Here is a 21,046-nt window from a genome sequence, read left to right as displayed (position 1 = left end):
GTGATGGGAGAGAGAATAAATCAGCACAAAAGAGAAAACCGCCCTGGAGAAAAATCTAAGTAGAGCAGAAGAGAAACATGAAAAGCAAATCGACCCCTTTGTTTCACATTTAGCAGTGCCTCAGTGTGGATTGCAGCATCAGTGTTGGCTTGAAGTTAGAAAAACCCCACAACCTTGAGCCATACAAGTCAGGAAGCACCTGAGCACAACTTCAACCTTCTTTTGCCAGTGTGTAGTTTTTATCTGGACTCCTACAGCCTTTTCTTTTCCAGACTTTAAGGACCCATTATGGTTCATGATAAAGAGCTCTTTTTTACATTTTTCTTTTTACACCCCTCTTGTCAGTCCTTTTCACAAGCTCTGATAATTCCTTTTGCATCTACTCATACCTACTGCACTGCTCCTGGTCTTCCTGTTAAGCTGCTGCTTATGTATGATCCTTGCCTTTCCCTTTCCTTTGCTGTTTTGGGGTCTTCTGTTCCTTTAGCACCACTTTTCCACAAACTGCATTTGTAATGTTTGTCCTCCTCTTCACACTATCCATCTGTCAGACTTAATGCAACTCGCCTTCAGTCCACTGGTTTTTGTGTGACTCTTGACAAAGCACTTTACCTCCTTTTACTTCAGATTTCACAACTGCAAAATGATGATAATATCATTGACTTCCTTTGTAAAATGTTTTGAAATCTACTGGTGAAAGCTCTGCATAAAAGGTGAATATTATTGCTGTTTAAATCAATAAGTACTAAGAATAAGGTGAGCTATGGATGTCTCTTTGAGAACTTTAATGTAAAATCTTGTTTGATCTTCCCTGTCCAGCTGAGACGAAGTATATGCATGCTGTGTATCAAGTGCAGGCGGCAGCCTAAGCTCTAGCTCAAATTTATTGATAATACAAAGTGTGTACATAATTTCAAGATTATATTGTGGGCCTGAAAATCTAGTATCGTGTCTTGAGGAGGGATTTTAAACTGCATTTGTGGCTCCCTTCCTGCCTTGGGCATAGGGACAGATGAGAGAGGAAGGGCTGCTGTATGAACTTTGATCACTGGTCTGATGAATACACAGAAGTACATGGTTAAGTGCCTGATACACTTTCTAAACTTGCTAACTAAAACATATGGTCATGGCTTTTCTTGAAATTTTCCCTCAAGAATCATTTATCTCTATGCTGAGAATAAGCATGAGCAATTTTCCCCAGAAGGTGAAATTCAAAGCTGCTAGTTCTGAAAACAGAGATTTAGAAAGAAAATGCCACATCGATTTTGACTCTGGCATCTCATGAGCATTTCCAGATCTCTTTTAATTTACTCTTTTGTGAAACAAATAGTACATGTGAGAACAGAGCTGGCATACACTTAACCTTCATTTAAAATATAGATTGCATTGAAATTATTGAGACAGATTTTTGGTTTTACATGAATTATGAGTTGTAAGCTTTACTTAGTGGAGACTTCATAAATATTTACCTTGTTAAACTGTTATTGCAAATTTCCCAGTAGTTTTATGTGTTGGAGAATGATATGATGCTTCATCAGATACTGAAGTACAAGATATTCTAAAACGTGTATGAATAATTGTGTGAAAACTTGTGTTTTCATAAACCATGACTTCAGTTTTTCTGAACCTGTTAATGCTGAGTGTCACACATCGGTATCGTATAGGATGCCAATAGGTGTTGGTGGGTGATTTCTTAAGGTAATTTACAGAACTAGATTCTAGTGTTTATAGTATGATCATAAACAATCTGTCAATCAGTCATATGTCAATTTATATAATGATGTATGTTTCGGGTTAATTTTCTTAAATACATTTAATACTGACATATTTGCAAGAAAAGATTGTGTTCAAAGCTTTTAGGGATCTTTGGTAGAACTGATCACCTATGATACTGATGTCTCCCTTTATTTGAACTCACTTATTCCCACATTTTGCAACAAGCCTGTGTGTAAGAGTTGTCTAGAGCTTAAAATTACATTGAATGTTGTACTTAACAGAACATCTCACTATCCTGAGATGGCCTCACTTCATTAGGTATAATTTAATTTCTTATTCAGTATTATTTTCTTTTTATTTCCACGATAGCCTCATGTATAAAACTTAAAAGGTCTGCAGACACTAAGAGATGAAAAGAAGAGTGATTCATCTTGGCAATGATTCAGTCTGTGGATTAAACAATATATTTCATAACTGTCACTGTGGAGTGGAGTTCCTTGTCCTGCTCCTGACATGATAACAGTCAACTGCGCTACAAGCCTCCAGTCCCCTGTAGGGAAAACTGACTGTTAGCTCTGACTGTGGATATTCTGCTCATAGCACCATAGAAGAACATCTAAAGCTATGTCTAAACTAGGAAACAAATAATTTTAAACTACCTGAGTTTTAGGAGTCATATTTTCTGTTTCCAGCGTATGCTTTATACAGGTATAAGAATATTTCTGTATATTCTTAATTAATCCAGAGATCATTTAGGAAGTGAAAAGCTTCGATAGCTGCTAGCTTGGTCTGCACAGTGCTTAGCCCTTTCCAGGCCTGATCTTTATTGCTCACCAAAGCATGAACTCAGACCTCTTGTTAAAGGCAGAGAGAATATTTAGGCTGCCTTCTGCTGAAGTGTTCCTGAGCTTGACAGTGAAGTGAGCAATAGGCAATGTCAATGACAGGCAAAGATGATTTAGTAAGAGGGCTCAGTTCTCCACTTACACGACGAGGTAGATAATGGTAAAATGACTATGCTTTCTTATGATCCCTACCAGGTTGTTAGAATCATAGAATAGTTAGGGTTGGAAAGGACCTTAAGATCATCCAGTTCCAACCCCCCTGCCATGGGCAAGGACACCTCACACTAAACAATATCACCCAAGGCTTCATCCAACCTGGCCTTGAACAACTTTCTTGGGCAACCCATTCCAGTGCCTCACCACACTCACAGTAAAGAATTTCTTCCTTATATCCAATCTAAACCTCCCCTGTTTAAGTTTCAACCCATTACCCCTTGTCCTGTCACTACAGTCCCTAATGAATAGTCCGTCACCAGCATCCCTGTAGGCCCCCTTCAGATACTGGAAGGCTGCTATGAGGTCTCCATGCAGCCTTCTCTTCTCCAGGCTGAACAGCCCCAACTTTCTCAGCCTTTCTTCATACGGGAGGTGCTCCAGTCCCCTGATCATCCTCGTGGCCCTCCTCTGGACTTGTTCCAACAAGTTGTTGAATCCTACCTCTAATCTACCATTCTCTGGGGTAACCTCTACGTACCATTTCTCTTGAGGAAGTAACATACAGTTTTCACTCTCTTCTGGAGTAAGGTAATTTGTCTTAATATCAGACCTTTCAGTCTGTCTTTCTCTGAGAACAATGATGTACAGTTTTTTAAAGCATAGCATTTCTTTAAATGAAAACATCTTTACAACAGGTGGTGACATATATAGTTTGCTTAGGCTTTTCCTTTAGTCATACCATTCCCTGAGCCCGAGGAAGACACAGCTTCTTTGCAAAATATCCTGGAATCTCTCTGCTGTTGACAAGCTGACCTCTATCCTCTCTTCGTATGAGATGTCCCTCTTAATTTGCTGGTCTTTGACTTCATAACTCCGCCTTTAAAAATCAAGTTGTGGAAGTGGAAATGGGATCCTTGATTGTGGCTCCTTTGCTTGTTGTCTTCCAAGTATGCCCTGGACATCTGCTCTGTTGCATTCTTCTTTACTACTCCTCCTACTATGACATAGTCACACAGGGGATTGTAATTACCTACCATAGTTGGGTATTTACCACTAAATAGTAATTTTGTGAATTAATTGTACTAATTGTTCCTTATGTGCAACAGAGTGGCCTGAGGTAGCTTTGTGGTCAGGTACAATCCCTGTGAGTGTACAGTGTCAATAATTGATCAGCTAAGGTTGTTAATGTGTGTCAATAGCATTTTATTTGGTAAAAATACTTACAGTATTATTTACTTCCACAAACAAACAGTTCACTTTATTGACAGTAGATAGGCACATACCAAGATGATGGAGTTTTCTAACTTTTTATACTGAATTACTTCTTGAGAAAAGGAGAAAACTTACTCTGAAGTGGAGATAAGGAAAAAAAAATCATTGTCTGAATTGATATCATCTTAAGTCTAAGGATGGTAACTGCATAGGCAGAGGTCTCCAGATTAATTTCTTGTATATCCAATAGAGTTAATCTAAGAATAGCATTCTTTTGGATCAGTGTGGTGTTGAGGTTAGAAAATCACTGGGAAAGAAAAGAATTATTTTTATTAGTAGGGCCTGAGCAGGGAATTACCTGAGCAGAAGAGATAGAAATGTCTGTTTGCACTTGATAAGAACTAAATCACTTTATTTGAAGCATTTTCCATGCAATAAGTCACTATTGTCTTTTTAAGGTACTTCTCATGTGTGGTCTCCAGTCCTACTGTGCTATACACTGACCAAATATGAAAAAAGTAAAACTCATCCTCAAACAGTTGAAAACCGAGGTGAAAGGCAAACATAAAGAGAAAGCAAATAGACAAAGGGATGATGTAGGGAGTACAAATGGTTTTAGTGACGGATCTCAGCCTGGTGACTAGTACCTTCAAAAAATGTAGAGGTCATGTTGGTATGGAATTTTATGAAACATTTTGATAGAACTGTTATTAAGGAATGAATCAAAATAGTTAGGGAACACATTATCTTTGCAGCCTATCAAAAATTCTTTCATTACTTGAAGAGAGGCAATCTTGTAACTCCAGTTGTAAATACAGTTAATGTGGATAAAGCCACTTAAAAAAATTACTTTAACATAATAAGAAAGCTCTCTTGTGGATTAGAGAGTTTTAACAAGGTAAGAAATAAGGACTTGAGGAAAAGATTAATAGTTGAGTAATGTAATGACCCATACTGGAAGTAGTACTTCAGTTGGGTTTTTTTTTCAAGATAAAATGACATGGGGCTTGTTAGCTATGAGGAGGTACAAAGCGTGCAGAAGGATTAAACGGTGATCGAGCATTCAGTAATAAATGACAGGTGAGCTTCAAGGTAGACAGCTGATTGTAACTGATTCTGAAAGGACAATTGGAACTAATCATACTGCCTGATAGATTCTATATTAGCTGTAACAACTCCAAGAAGAATACTTGGTCATTGCAGGGAACAGCATAGAGCAGGCTGCAGCTTAGTGCAGTTTAGAAAGAAATTGAGATGTTGGATTGTATTAAGACAAAATGAGTATCATTACAGGAATTTTTAGTACACTTTTGCCTGTATTTAAGGTGTTTGATCTCAGACATTCCATCTCAAAAGGCAGATGAAATAATAGAAAAGGTCTTAAAGCGAGCAACAAAATTGAAGAAATACAAAACCAATTCCTGGAGAAGTAAACATGAGGGTATTTAAGACAGTGCTAAGCAGAAATTAATATGGGACAAAATGATGAATAATGGTGAGGCGAGTCTGCTGTAAAATGAAGTGAAAGGCATGCTTCAGTTTACTGCAGTGCAGTTGAAAGACAGCAGGCTCAAAATAATGATGGGAGCAAACTGAACACTGCTGAACTAACCCAGTGTTTTCGTTCTTAACACTTTGCTCAGAGAGATTCTTAGGTATGATTTTGAGAGCTGGCTGTTTCCACTGACTGCTGCTCTTACTGGCATGTGGCCACTCTGGGTTTTCCAGGGCTCTTGGCGCCCCAAGTGTGCAAGCTTTTCGAGTTGGTCCCCAAAGAGCCACTGCTGGCCACTCCAGGATCAGTTTCTGATCCTGTTTTTCAGGACCCGACTTAAAATTGTATCTTGTCCCACTGCTGACTGACTGAATGAGCCCTGAGTATTCTTCTGAATGCAATGTGCTTTGTACAGGTGACCAAACAGCATGTGATGTTGTCCAGCTTTCTGGCACCCTACATCCACAGAATTTAAACTACCCCTCACTTTTACCTTTCTGCTTTCAGGCCCATATATGTTGCGTCATGGATCCTGTCATGAACCCTTTGGCAGGTTTATTACCTTTCTTTGTGCAAAGCACTCTTGTTATCTAGCTTCACTGTCAGTACCATCTGTTTAATTAATGCTTTATCTGGACAAGCTCTGGTCTAAGTTCCCTCTTTAATGTACCTTTGATATTTTGTGTAGGTTTTGAAAATAGGCAGATAGATGATAATAAAATCATCAGACTATCTAGAATCTGTCATTCACTCCCTCATACCTGTCATTGCTTCAGTTGCACAACTGCAGTAATTGCAATAATTTCTGTTTTTAGGTCTGTGTACCGTTGTTTTGCCCAAAAAATGACAACTAATTCTGGGTAACTTAATATGGTATTTTCTAAAGTTCACCTAAAATAACTCTGGAATTTTTATGCTTGTAATATAAAATGAAAAATAAATAATCATAGCGATCTTTGTTATTTTTTCTTAGATTTTCATGGGCAGAATGAGCATGCTTTTAATGTAGGTTTAAAAAATAATGCTGAGAAAACAAGGGCAACAGATAGGATTGGAAGATACTCTGAGAGATCCTTCAGCCCACTTAAGATAGGATTAATTATGCCAAGTCATTCCTGACTAATGTTTGTTGAATTTGTACTTAAAAAAATCCTGCCTGCAATTTAAACATATTAGTAGAGTGGGTAGTAAGAGTAACTTCTTGCAAAACTTCTCTGTTATTTGAAGATTGTTGTTATGTCTCCTTTGTCAGTCCTTGGCTAAGTTAAACCAAATTCTCTCAACCTTTCCTCACAGAATTTGTTTTCAAACCTTTTATCATTCTTGCTGCTCTCAGCTGTCCAGCTGAGTCATATCTTTATTGATGTTTGGTGTATTAAACTCCATACAGTGCTTCAGCCTCAGGCTGTAACCTGCTGAGGGCTACTTCATATGTCCTGTGTGTGACATCTTCATCACACACCCAAGTAGGAGGGTAATTTTAGTAGAGAAAATACTCACTGGTGTTCTGTTTGTTATCCTTTAGTCTCAACACCTTTCATCTAATGAATTGTTGCTGTAATTAGGTGTTCCCCATGTTGTATTTGTGTAACTAGTGATTTCTACATAAATACTGTATACTGCATGTCTTCATTGAACTATATCTTATTTGTATCATCAGTTTGTTCAGATAAGTTTTTAATATGAATGGTGTCCTCCACAGTCCTCATGCATTCTTCCAGCTTGATATTATCTGCAAATTTAATTGCTGTGTGTTTTATTCCATCATTCAAGTCTTTCAGAAACATGCTGAATAGCACTGAGCTCAGCTCAGGCTCTTGCAGAAGCTTTACTTTATGCATTGCTTTCTTTTAACAGTAAACCAACAGTTTTGCAGATTGTTTTTTATTAGCTGTACAATAATTTTATTGAGATAGTACCATTTTAGCTTGTGTTTGACCTTATCAGAAAAAAACTGTGTATAAAGCTTTTCTGAGGTTAATCTAAAACTAATTTTGAACTCAGAAGCCTATTAACTTGTCCTAGAAGAAAATCAGGCTGACTTGTACGAAGCCTACTGTTTTATAGGTGTTTATTGTTTTTGATTGTTTTCAGAATTATGGAGGATTCAGACTAACTTCAAATAGCCTGGGATTTCTTCATACTGCCCTTTAGAGACTGACATTATTTTTGCCTTTTACAGCTGTTAGACACTTGCCTGCCAGTCTGATTTCAAAGGTAAATTACTAATGGATCTAGGTTTGAACCAAAACAACACGAGAGATTTCTGTTACCTGATTTGTTTCCCTCTAGATGAACTTTTTCTACTTATTACACAGGTACTTAGAAAGTGTTTTCATGTTGCTGTTTCCTTGCGTATTTATAGTTGTACTTTGGCTTTTGTACTTTTCTTCTGTGTTCCTGCAACTGCCTCAAGACATTAAATAGGAGGCAGCAGACTTTTATTTCAAAGCCAAGACATTTTTCGTCTTTAATAAGGTGACCTAATGGTCACTGCTAGCCAATACTTCGAAGCAGACTGCTCACAGTTTTCTGCATTGAATGCCTTTGCACATCTGGATACGGACTCCATTAAAAAAGATGGTATAAGCTCTTCTCCTTTTGTGTCACTCCTGCACATTCCTTCCCATTCACACTCAAAGAGATAAACTAAGCTGTAAGAGAGCTGATTTCTTTTGGTTATATATATATATATTTGCTTCAGATTGCCTATTTCTTCCTCTTTCTGATGTGGCAAATAGTTCGTGATAAATAGAAACAGAACTGGTGTGTATACTCATTGTAAAATAAAGCATATTTTGTTGCAAAAGTTGTGATTAGACATGAGCTGTCAGCAGATTCCAGTGCTCTACAGTTATCTATGCATTAAAAGTATTAATAAGAATAATAGCTTCTATTATGCAGAATAGAGCTGCTTTATAGTCCCTACCTAATGTACTCTGGAAATATAGTCCCCACCTGGGAAAGGTAACAGTCAAATACCATACAGCATACCAGTTAACTCTGGAAAAATGTCTGCAAAAACTCAGTGAGGAATTAAAAAGAAATGGCAAATTCTGTTACAGCCTAAGATAAAACAAACAGTTTTGTTAATAGACTGGCTGGGGATATAGAGGATGTTTTTTCCTGTTTGTGGGTTATGTGGGTAAAGGTTCAGTGGCTGCATTCTGGCCCACAAAGGTAATTTCCCATATGGCAGTCAATAACAGCCAAAGAGCATATCTATTCTCTGTCACACAAGTGTAAATTTCTTTTAATATTCCTCTCTATATTCCTCATTTAACTGGCCTGTCTGTAGCACAGAAATTGTATGACTTAAAAATCAACTCTTAATGAAGTTGCTTCAGTAATTGGGACCCTTTCAAAAGGCCTGATTAAGCCAAATTGTGAATTTGTTTCAGATGAGTCCATTTATTTGTTTGTGTTCACTTTCTGTTGTACTTTGGTGGCAATAATACTCATAAGCAATAACAGCTGATTTTTCTATATGGTCATTTGCATAAGAAGTTAGATGAAAAAATAGTATTGCCCAGTGATCTGTGCATCATCATCCTCTGTGCATCTAATCATCATTAGCCATGGAGCTAACGTTCTGAGTTGTAATACCAAGAAAAGGAATGAGAACGTGTAGCTGTGATTGTGAGAATATGAGTTATGATTAGTGAATCTGAAAGATGGGGTCTGATTGGGAAATCCCTGCCCGCAAGAATGATTGAACTCATTCTCCTCCCGAGTAGAAGCTGCTTGTGGCAGTGATATGGATGTCTGTGTGCTATAACTTGGACCAAAGCCGTCCTTTCTCTTCTGAAAGGTCACTAAAGAGCCATTAAATAGCAGCAGCTTTCAGCTTCGTGTCAGAAGTAGTTTGCCAGTCACAAGGCAGCACTTCAAAAAGTTTTAAATTCACCCTGTTACATCAAGAGCAATGTAATAAGCTCTGGTAGTCACGTAGGACATGAACTGTCCTCTTGGAGAATATTTAATGTATGCTTTGTCATCCCTGAAACTCCACAGTCTTGTGTAGTGCTGTTACACTTTAGAAAGAATATGTACCTGGTGAATCACTCCTACTAAATCTGATTTACTTGTAGCAAAGCCTAAAACAAACAGCCCAACGCATACACAGTTGTAAGATATATAGCTTCCTTTGCTATTCTACACACAGGACAATGACAATGAAAATAACAACAAAAGTTACCAAAGCACCTTGAAGAAAATGACTTGGAGTAGTGTCTGACCTCTACCTTTGTCCATCTTTTATATGTAGTCTGTAGTGGAACCAATACGCATTATTGAAAACCAAAACCACTTCTGCAGCTATTGAATGATAGACAGGGTATGTATTTTTTAGATCTATTCTCTTGCCTCCTACCACCTTTCTTTTACTACCAAAAAAAGGGCAAAAGGAAACATTTACTTGTTTAAAAATGTGTACCTTGTATTTCTCTTCTGATAACAACAACAACAAAAGTGTTCCTATACTATTATTTATTACTGTGCATTGTCTGCTAAGGCTATGTTTTCTATCATGGGATTCAAATTGCTTCTTGTGCCATCAGCATTTTCCTTTTCCACATTTCTTTCAAGGCAAAATAGAAAATCTATTTCTCTGCAGTAGTGACAGTGATCTGGGAAAACTTTATTTAGGGTGAAAGGGAAAATAATGGAGTTGGAACAAGTATCTACACTAAAAATATATTTAGAACATTGAAAACCACTGTATTCATGAGACAGCATTGTATCTGTTTTAAATTAAGGTAAAGAAGATATAGAAACAGTGTGTGTAATGACCACTTGCCTGCCTATTTGCATTGTAGATTAAAAAACCTGAAGATGTAATGAGGAGTTGAAATGAAAGACAGTGCATTTATGGAGGACAGTATATTTATTTTGCAGAAAAGCAGTGTGAAGGCAGTGCCATTCTTGTAACAGTAAAACTTGGAGTGCTTTTAAAAATAAACAAACACAATTCCATTCAGGGTTACTGCACAGGAGGCTACATAAATAAAAGTCCAAATACTGCTTTCTTAATTCACACATACAGTTACATTTAATGGCAATAAGACTTCCAACGTGAGTAAAACCAGCAGGGTCTGGCCCATAAAAATTATTCTTGTTTGCAGTCTGCCTATTTGCTAAAGCTAAGCACTAAGGTTTCATTTACTGTCTTCTGTAGCAGCAGCTCTGATTTAAGGAGATGATGAATTCTACCCTCAGGCTTTTCAGTCTGTAGTACCTCTTCAGTTGTGCCAACACAAGTGTTAGTTGGCCATTTGGCAAACCAAATGTGGAAAAAAAATAGAGCTAGTACTCTGTGCTTATTCTACAATGGCAATGCAGAAGAAGGGAAGATCTTGCGGGTTTAGCGAGTATACCTCATCCAAAGATAAATAAAAGCAGTAATTAGGGAATGACAGGTACAGAAGCAGGATCTTTTTTTGAGTACTAGATCTCTCCTATAGTACAGTAAATCTTTTAGTGATACAGTAATCAAAAAGAAAATACTATTAACGCTGATTATCTAAGTTTAAAAGGCAGTATTAATATGTACATATTACAGCATCTTCTTAGTTTCAGGGTGAGTCTGTTTGCATAACTGGAGCACTTACAAAATTTAGCTGTGACAGGAACTGACAGGTTTATGTCAAGTTTTCTGTTCTCTCCACCTAATTAGACAGGATAAGGAGTTGTGCCACCAATGCAACAGAAGGAACATAAATTGTAGTTCGATTAGCTTATTTTTTCCTTTCTTCTCTGAATACACATGCTAATGGATACCATTCAAACTGTTTGAATCACAGACAGCAATACAAGGCTCTGTTCTGAAATCATTTAATTACATGCTTAACTTTAAAGATGTGAACACTGTAAAAGTCACAAATACTGAGGCCACTTACACTTAATCTTAAGGATATGCTTAGTATTTTTCTGGATCAAGGCTAGAGTACTGAGCCTTTACAGGAATGAATGGAAGCTGATCTGCTTATGAGAAGGTTTAATGGGAATTTCATTTTTCTTTTCATTTAAAATTCTGTCAACATTATATCCTTCCTGGGCCCTGGAGGAAGAACTGTGTCTAGATAATGTTTCATTGGTACTGCAGCAAATGGGCTGTAAAGTAAATGTTATAATTAGGCTTTGAATCATTAGGTTGGGTGTAGCTAGTCAGACAGAATTGTAAGCTGGTGTAGAGATCCATGCTGGAAAGAAAACTGAGTCCTGCTGCCCATTTTCTGTAGTTTCTTTTTGCTTTTAAGTCTGTTGTGACTCAGTAGTCATTCTTTTGCTACATGGTATCAAAGGGAGAATCCTTTGGGGAGAATCCTTTTTTTTTTTTTTTATTATTATTATTTTGCTTCCATACTTTCCATTTTTGACCTGAGAAGACAGGAGAAGGCAGCTGGTGTTCCACAAAGTACATTTAGCTTTAATCTTTGCCTTGAGGATTTTGGATGCAGTATATGTATCCTGCCTTAGATGATCATTTATGCAGATGAAAAATACTATTTTTGCCCTCTAGTATCATCTTTAAATGGAGTATACTTCATGGGTATGTCTTAGTATCTGTGGAGACTTTTATGTGGGCCTTGAATACATTAGTGCTGGTACTGACAACAATACAGGCATGCTGACATGAGTACGCCTTGCCTTTAGAATCTCTACAGGACAGACTACTGTTTCATAGAGGAACTGTCTTGCTTTGAGTACCCCATAAATCTATAAGATGTCATTAGAGTGGACAGTGTTGAGGTGGCTTTCAAATAGATAAGAAAGAAGCAAAGAATATTGTCCTCTGTTCACCTGAAACAATTGTGTTTCTTCTTCTTAGTAGCTGGTGCAGTGCTGTGTTTTTGACATTAGTCTGAGAACAATGCTGATAACACCGGTGTTTTTAGTTGTTGCTAGCTAATGTTTATGCTGATCAAGGACTTTTCAGTCTCATGCTCTGCCAGTGAGGAGGGGCGTGGGAAGCTGGGAGGAAGCAGACACAGAACACCTGATTCAAACTAATCAAAGGGGTATTCCATACCACAGCATGTCGTACCCAGTATATAAAATGGGTGAGTTACCCTGAAGGCCCAGACTGCTGCTCGGGTTGGGCTGGGTATTGGTCAGTGGGTGGTGGGCAATTGTAATTGTGCATCACTTGTGTTTACTGCTTTCTTCTCCTTTTCCCCTTTTAGTTTTTTATTCTCTCCCTTTGTTATTTCCCTTATCACTATCATTATTGGTGGTAGTAGCAGTGGGTTTGTGTTATACCTTAGTTACGGGGCTGTTCTTATCTCAACCCGTGGGAGTTACATTCTTTTGATTCTCCTCCCGATCATTACAGGAGCAGGGGAGGAAGGGGGGGAGTGAGTGAGCAGCTGTGTGGTTCTGAATTACCTGCTGGGTTTAAACCATGCCAAATATGTAAAAAAGAGAAAGGCCTGTGCAGAAAGAATTGCAAATGGAGTTTAGATGTCCATGATCCTTGATGTGTGAAACATCTGAGGCCATTAGGAAGGCAAATACACTATATTAAATCAAGGAAGGGAGAAAATAGGGAAGCTGGAGCTGAAATTCCTTAAGTTGGTCGTTCCGTGTTGGTTTGGGTGTTTTACAATGAAGTGCTTTGTGGCTTGAAAACACTTTGAGGCTCAAGTCTATTCTAGCATCATTTCCAATTAAAGAACTTACGGAAAACGAAGTGAAAACATACTGTTATCTATCATATTGGATCTAGATTTGGTTAATTCTCCCCAGAAGAATTCTACAGGCACATGAAATTCATTAAGGAACAGCCTGGCAAAGGATCTATCCTTTACTGGCAGCTGTAAGTGTATTGGGTAGTCGAGGAACTCAGACTCACATCTCACTGAGAAACTGCAAAGAGATTAAATAGTCAAGCAAAACATAACTTCTTTACAGTAGAACTGCCTTTTGGTACAATAACACTGCTGGAATTCCTGCAATGCCATTTCACTTTATCTTACCTATCAACATGTTTAACTTAGGTTTTATCTACACCTTGACAATTCTCCAACAAAGCTCTGGGCAACCAGTGGTAGTGTAGAGTGATAGTAAGAGTGATCTGATCTGCTTGGGAAACAGAGTTGGGTCAGATGCAATGCTAATGTAGAACAACATTAAGAGTGATCTTACTGGCACAGATCCAGCATCAAGGTTGGCTTAATGGCAAATATGGCCCATCTGCAACTAGTACTTCCGAACATGGCTGAGCTGTACCATGCCTTAGGAGTGGCTGGTGTGCTGTTCCTTCCTTGGTGCACCTGATGGGTGTGTGACAAGTCTATTACCATTTGTCATGTAAATATATATTTAGGGACCTTATAAAGCTGTCTGAATTGTTTCATTTGTAGACTAACTGCTCCTTGATAGTGTTGGTGGCTTAGTTAAAACGACTGTCTAAAATGCATGTCATTAACTTGACAGACTACAATAGCTCCAAGGGTTTATCATGTCGGTGCAGGTGTTGAACTTGAGTGTGGGAATAATACTACTGGCTAGAGCAGAATAATAGGAGGTTGGAAATGTCATGGAGTCTCTCACTGGTGTATTCTGAGTTTCTCTTAGCCTCATTTCTCACCCTTCTTACAGAAGTATTTGAAAAGAAAAATAAGTGTCAGTGAAGGCTTTTAGAATCTTGTATTTCAGGTGCCTCAGAAAAGCAAAGTATTTTACAAGCATTCGAAATGAAATGTCTCAATTTAGGAAATAACAGTTATTAATTCTTTCAATCAAACTACTCAAAGCTTTTAGGTTTTGTGTAAACTGGTAGTCTACAGACTATTTAAATTAAAAAAAACACGAACCCAAACCCAAATCCCCCAACAAACAAACCACAGACTGTCTTTATTAGCAGCTTATCATGGGAGAACCAGAAATCTTGCCACCAAAATTGCACTTCTGCAGAGAAAAATGGCAGCTAAATTCTTTCATTAAAGAGGTCATCTGGTCTAGCCTCCTCCCCCAGGCAGGATTAACATTAGATCAAGGATCCCTCACGATTTTGTGCCATCAAATTCTGAAATTCTTCAAGGACTTAAGTCTCTCCTTTAAAACAACAACAACAACAGATGCAAACATGTTTTAGATCTGAGCCTATGGAGTCATATGTTTAAAATCTTAGGCTTCAGAGATCAGTCATCAACTTCTGATGGAAGGAAACAAGAAAATAAAAATGGCCTTCCTCTCCAGGCAGGAGGTGCAAACTGTCTCTACACATCTGTAAATATTTTCTGGAAAACTGTATTTTAGTATGCAAATAGTAAAACAAAAAATAAAAATTAAGCAACTTTTCTTCCTAATGTTTCATTTCCAAGCTAAATTTTAAACCACAGCACATTTTTATGAGTGCTATATATAAAAGTTTTGAAGTTAGGATAAAAAATGGGAACACAGATGGAGCTTTTGTTATAGTGCTGCTAAGGATGTTGCTGTAGTAAATAAAGTATATTTAATATTTTAAGAATGGCATCCCTGAAGTATCTTATATGCTATTTCTTCTCAACTGCCTTTCTTTAGCTGGAAAAAGGAAAAACAGTTCTTATAAACACATGTACCTCTCCCTTATCAAATAAGTATATATATTTTCAGGATAAAATTAAATATAATTATATGATTTTTATATATCTAAATTAAATACTTATTTTAAAATATGAAATAAAAAATAAGAATCTCTGAACTGAATTAATTTACATACTTTTGAAATATTTTCTTTTAAGTGGACCTTTACTGCTTTAGAATAATGGCCATAATTATAAAGTAATGCCCCCAAAGATTCAAATATACTTAGAGTTGTTTATTCCAAACAGAAGGTTTGTTTTTACAAGGCTTGGCTTATGCAGATCGGTGGATCGTGAAGTTATTTATCAAATTATTTCAAATAATTAGTGAGAAAATTTTACATTGTTCACAAATAATTAAACCAAAAAGCAATTGCATTAAACAAGTGAACAATTCATTGTGAAACCTTTGTCCAGCTCAAGTCTAACCAAATTTTTAGTGTCAGGAAAATGAAATAAAAGGTTATTTATATTAAACACATCATCTTTATATTAAACAGATCATCTTCACATTGCTCCAGCATAAGCACTTGCTCACTGGTAGGGAGTATTTAAGAGAATTTTTCTGTAACTTCCCTAAATTGCTATGTGTGCATATTGTGTTAAATGGACTTCAGTCAAAGGGAAAGCAATCTGAGAGCTGAAACTGAAGATCACTTCAAAACTGTAAAAGTGCCTTAAAATAATTTAGTACAAGGAGAAGTAAATATGTGTAATATTTTAAAAGAGTTTTGAACCTGGGAACATTGTAATGAACTATGGGGCCCCATAAATGACTATTTAAGTAGAAGGAGAAGACAGAGATGAATGGTGGAAAAAGGAAATGGAACTGAAAAAATTAAATGGATCAGGTATGAGTAAAATTATTCTGTCATACTGTGAGAAGGAAGAGAGCAAGCCTCATGAGTGCCACTTCTTTCAGTGTTTTGAAAAAGGCACTATTTCTTTGCTGGGAAATGCAGGCCATTATCAGGCGCTGATATTTCAAGCTTATGCATGGGGAAAAAAAAAGTCATAAAGTAAACTCAAGATCTATTTTCCTTTCCCTCTTCACCTGATAAATACAGGGAGAAAAACTTCAGACTACTAAAAGATGCATCTATTTATTTATTTACCACGTTAGCTAGCAAAAGTCAATGTACAGTTATATTTGGTAATTTATTTCACCATGAAACATGCAGGGACCTGTTTTCTGCCGTATAATACTTAATGTTATGTGAATCTACTTATAAACTAACCAAGAGAGATATTAATTATTTCATATTAACCATGATGCGTACAGTTTCAGGTAACAGTAATGCGTAGTTGAAATGCATCTTTTTTCTTACATCCATTCTGTATCTATCTATTCATAGGACATGGATCAAATAGTTATGCCGAAACAAGGGACACAGATCTAAGCAAGTCATCACCAATTTTAACCCACGGCAAATATTTTTTTCGCTACAGCTACTGGCAAAATAGTTTGTGTTTTTTTTTTCTCTCATGAAATGTTCAAGTCTAAACTGGAAAAATTTAATCTTGTGTCCTGAAGTTTCCTGCAATTTGTACACTAGCTGTTCAGTGCTTCACTTTCTAGTAAACCACCTGTTTGGATGTTCTTCTCTTGCACTGAAATCCTAGGTTTGATGCAGGACTGACCCAGCTGTTCTGAAGATGTCCAGGGTGGGGCACTCTGATCAAAGTGCCTTTGGATAAAAGTATTTTAGTTTTCAAGACAAAATGTTTTGTTTTTTCCCCACTTTTTTTCTTCAAGGAGACAGAGCCTTTTCCACAGAAAGCAAGTGACCACTTGTTATTTTAAAAAAAACAGGGTTGCAAATTTCTACTCCCCTGCCTTAAGTGGATTTTGCTTTCGCTGTTGTCTCCAGCATGCTCGGGTTGTGTTGCTGCATTATGGCTGAGATGTACTGTTTTATAGGGCTGTGGTAACCTATTTCTTGAGTGTTTTGTGGCGCAGTCTCTGTAGACCTGCAACAGTGTGAAAGGCCAAGGCTCAACTCCTGTTATTTTACATGTTTGCAGACTACAGAACAGCATTTCAGGCACAACAGTGTGACAAAATGCAAGCCACACAGCATATTCATAAGTGGATTACGTATTCTTTTAGTTTTTTGAGGATTATTTTTTTTTCTACTTTACTCTTGCTGCAGCAATTTAGGAATTAAAATTTCCAGATCATTTCTCCTATTTGTGTTTAAACTAGGGATGAGGAAGGAAACTGAAGTTTTCACCTGGAACTCCATAAATGTTAATTGTGCTGCAGAAATGCAGATGACAGCAGGACTTTGTCTTGTCTTGTAAAATGTACAGACAAAAAACTTATTTCAACAGCCAGGAAGGAAGTTTAGCAAATCCTTCCTTAAATTTTGTTTTATGCAAGTAAGCACCAGTAAATGTTTTGACTTTAAACACCTTGATTGTTTAGCATGCAGAATTTTAGACATGTCAGCTTTGGTTGTTTGATTTATACCTTTGACCTATCTCTAATTATTTTAACCTTATAATTTGCATAAATCCAATCTCTGCTGTCAGACTTGGAAGAAAACAGAAATCCCCTTATGCATTGTGATTCACTAAAGAAATTAGAGGTGTGATGCTGGGTGGGCTTTTTTCATTTGACCCTTTACAACTTCTAATATTGAATTTCTCTAGTGAATTCTTCTGCTCTTGAAAGTACATATTCATGGAGAGCAGTTTACTGCTGAGTGCTGCCTCGCATTGTGGAAACTTTTTTTGCCTCCTTCTGACAAAGGGGATCAATAACTGCCTGCAACATCTGTGCTGTATCTGACCTGCCCAGCTCAGCAAGGGAAGTTTGGACTGTTACTCTTGGAAAATTCAGATTGGAGTCACTGGTTTGCTATCAAACTTGTAAACTTGGATTTGAATCCTGTTTTGGATTCCAGACACTGACTCATCAGGCCAAAGGGAATTCAGGGGTTTTAGATCCAGAGTTTTGGTTCAAGCCCATTTTGAGCTGTGAGGGTGCTGCCGGACTGCTGTTGTCCCTTAGCAGTGTACGAACTGGGAGACCTCTCTGAGGGGTTAGTGGTCCTTTCTGGCTTTTCTCAGATCCCTGGAGCCAGAGTGAGCATCTTTACTATGCAGGTACCTGTGTCTTGTAGGCAATGTTTGTGGGAAAGGGCAAAATTTATTTCTGTGGAAGAAAGTACCTGTTACGAAAAGGAACAGCACATTTCACTCCCTGTGCCGTGAATGAATGGGCACCTCAGCTGAGCAGAATGAAGCTGTAATGCTGCTTGCAGAGGTGGGAGTAAGACTGTCATTCCACAGATGGTGCTGGTGTTAGAGCATATGCTGGCATGATAGCTGCTATAAATGGTGGGACCTTACCCCTATGACATGTGAAATCATTCTCCAAGGAGAGAAGAGTGTCCACCAGAAATGGTGGCCTTATCAGGTACAGTTTTATATATTGAAAAGTTTATTTAGTTGGCATTTTCCTGGTGTTTAACCTCTGTGCAGGAGGGTGCTTAATACTTTCTTACCTCACAAAAAGTGGTGACAGGCCTTCATATGTTAAAAGCTGGGGAGCCGTTCTGATGTTGCAGTAATGAAGGCCATTACTATCTATTAGCTTAGATGGATTAAAAGGTTAAAACACTTTCTGGTGAAAATTAATTATCCTGAGAATTCAGTTAGAAGTGTTCTTTGATGTCTGGCATTTGCATGCCTGTGATGAGGAATAGGTCACCTGCTATATGCATAAACTCCCAAAGCTTACAAGAAGAGGAGCAGCAAAGTGCTCTGCTAATCTGCTTCTGGTTAAGGATGATCTTTTTACCAATGTGGAGTAAGTTGCACCTCACTGATATGACTATCTGCAGGTTGACTAATTCTGGGCAGGAATTTGAAGTGTCTTTGTGGCTTTGATTAGTGATATTCTCACTATCATCTGTAACCGGACCAAAAAGAACTCTCCACTCTTTTTCATTCTGCTCTTGTGGTAATGCTAGGGAGAAAACTGATAGTAAAGGGTGAAAATGTCATGTATTTTGTGTGACCAATAAGGCATTCATCAGTGTGGCCATGGGCTACATGACTATGCCGTACCCTGAGGTTTGACTACCTACTGACATTGACAGCACTGCTCACCAAATGGAGTTCACCTGGACACAAGTGCTTTTCTGGGTCAGTGCAAGAGAGCTTATCGTTGTACTTTCCCTTAGCATTTTGGTTTACTCATTCCCCTATCTTACTCTGCCTTTATGTCTCTATTTGAAGAGGCAGTGTCATATGCTGTTGGCAGTCTCTAGCACAATCTGGGAGTGACCCAAGACGTCGTAGTATCTTTATACACACCCATTCCTTTATGGAGAGAAGAAAATGAACCAGGCTATGATGACCTGTAAAAATAAAAGTGTTGAAAATGAGGTCAGTGAAACATGGTTAGGAAATTGCTTGCAGTGAAAATTCACAACCCTCAAGGTAATAAGTGTTACCAGTCTGTAGTTATTGCTTTCATGATAAAGATGCTGTATGCCCATGAAGTGGCAAGGCGCTTCTCTTTGCAGGCCATAGAATCATAGAACAGTTAGGGTTGGAAAGGACCTTAAGATCATCTAGTTCCAACCCCCCTGCCATGGGCAGGGACACCTCACACTAAACCATATCATCCAAGGCTTCATCCAACCTGGCCTTGAACACCGCCAGGGATGGAGCATTCACAACCTCCCTGGGCAACCCCTTCCAGTGCCTCACCACCCTAATAGTAAAGAATTTCTTCCTTATATCCAATCTAAACCTCCCCTGTTTAAGTTTCAACTCGTTACCCCTTGTCTTATCACTACGGCTCCTAATGAATAGTCTGACACCAGCATCCCTGTAGGCCCCCTTCAGATACTGGAAGGCTGCTATGAGGTCTCCACGCAGCCTTCTCTTCTCCAGGCTCAACAGCCCCAACTTTCTCAGCCTATCTTCATACGAGAGGTGCTCCAGTCCCCTGATCATCCTCGTGGCCCTCCTCTGGACTTGTTCTAACAGTTCCATGTCCTTTTTATGTTGAGGACACCAGAATTGCACACAATACTCCAAGTGAGGTCTCACGAGAGCAGAGTAGAGGGGCAGGATCACCTCCTTTGACCTGCTGGTCACGCTCCTTTTGATGCAGCCCAGGATATGGTTGGCTTTCTGGGCTGCAAGTGCACACTGAAGCTGGCTCATGTTCATTTTCTCATCAACCAACACCCCCAAGTCCTTCTCTGCAGGACTGCACTGAATTTCCTTTTTGCCCAACCTGTAGCTGTGCCTGGAATTGCTCTGACCCAGGTGTAGAACCTTGCACTTGTTTCAGTGTAGCCTCAAAGATGTTAAAAATCTCCAGTGCAAATTTACACAATCTGCTCACTTTCTCAACTGCCTTTGCTGGCTTCAGCATGAGAGTTAGTTGTGTTCACAATTGTCAACTTCTCCACAGTATCAAACTATGGTTAATACTCTTTCTGTATTTACTTTTTTGTTGTTCAGGAAAGCCTGAATCTTTAACTTCATATCTGCTCTATGATCAGGCCTCATATTGAATATGTTGTTTTCATTTAATTGGAGAATATGAGAAATCTGTCCAATCTTTAAATATTTTTCTCTGAAAAAATTACTTTATATATCAGCTCAGCAGCTATCACATCTGGGGCCACTTCACATCCGTTCAAACCTTATCTAAGAGTTCACGTGAATTCAGTTCATGCAGCACACTATATGTTTTAAATAATGCACTTTAAAGTAAATTGGAAGATTTAAGAATTACAGAATCATTTAGGATAGAAAAGACCTTTAAGAACATTGAGTCCAACTTTAGAACATCAAATCTAACCATAAATGGATAAATTAATCTTTTCAGTTTAGAGTGGCATGATGGACTCAGCAGTGGGACTCTGCATTCTCTTACCAGCTGTAGATGAGAGCTGTGTGAATTCTTGGCAGTCTTGTATGCCTGAATTTATTTATTTTTATGTTTTGCTAATGTCTATGGTAGTAGACATATTTATAGATTAGCAAAAGCTGCAGATGAGGAGCGAGTCATTGTGTGTTCT

The sequence above is a fragment of the Melopsittacus undulatus genome, chromosome 4 (assembly GCF_012275295.1).
Source record: "Melopsittacus undulatus isolate bMelUnd1 chromosome 4, bMelUnd1.mat.Z, whole genome shotgun sequence".
NCBI lineage: Eukaryota > Metazoa > Chordata > Aves > Psittaciformes > Psittaculidae > Melopsittacus > Melopsittacus undulatus.
The sequence above is the reverse complement of the archived record's forward strand: the minus strand, read 5'-3'. Positions refer to the sequence as shown.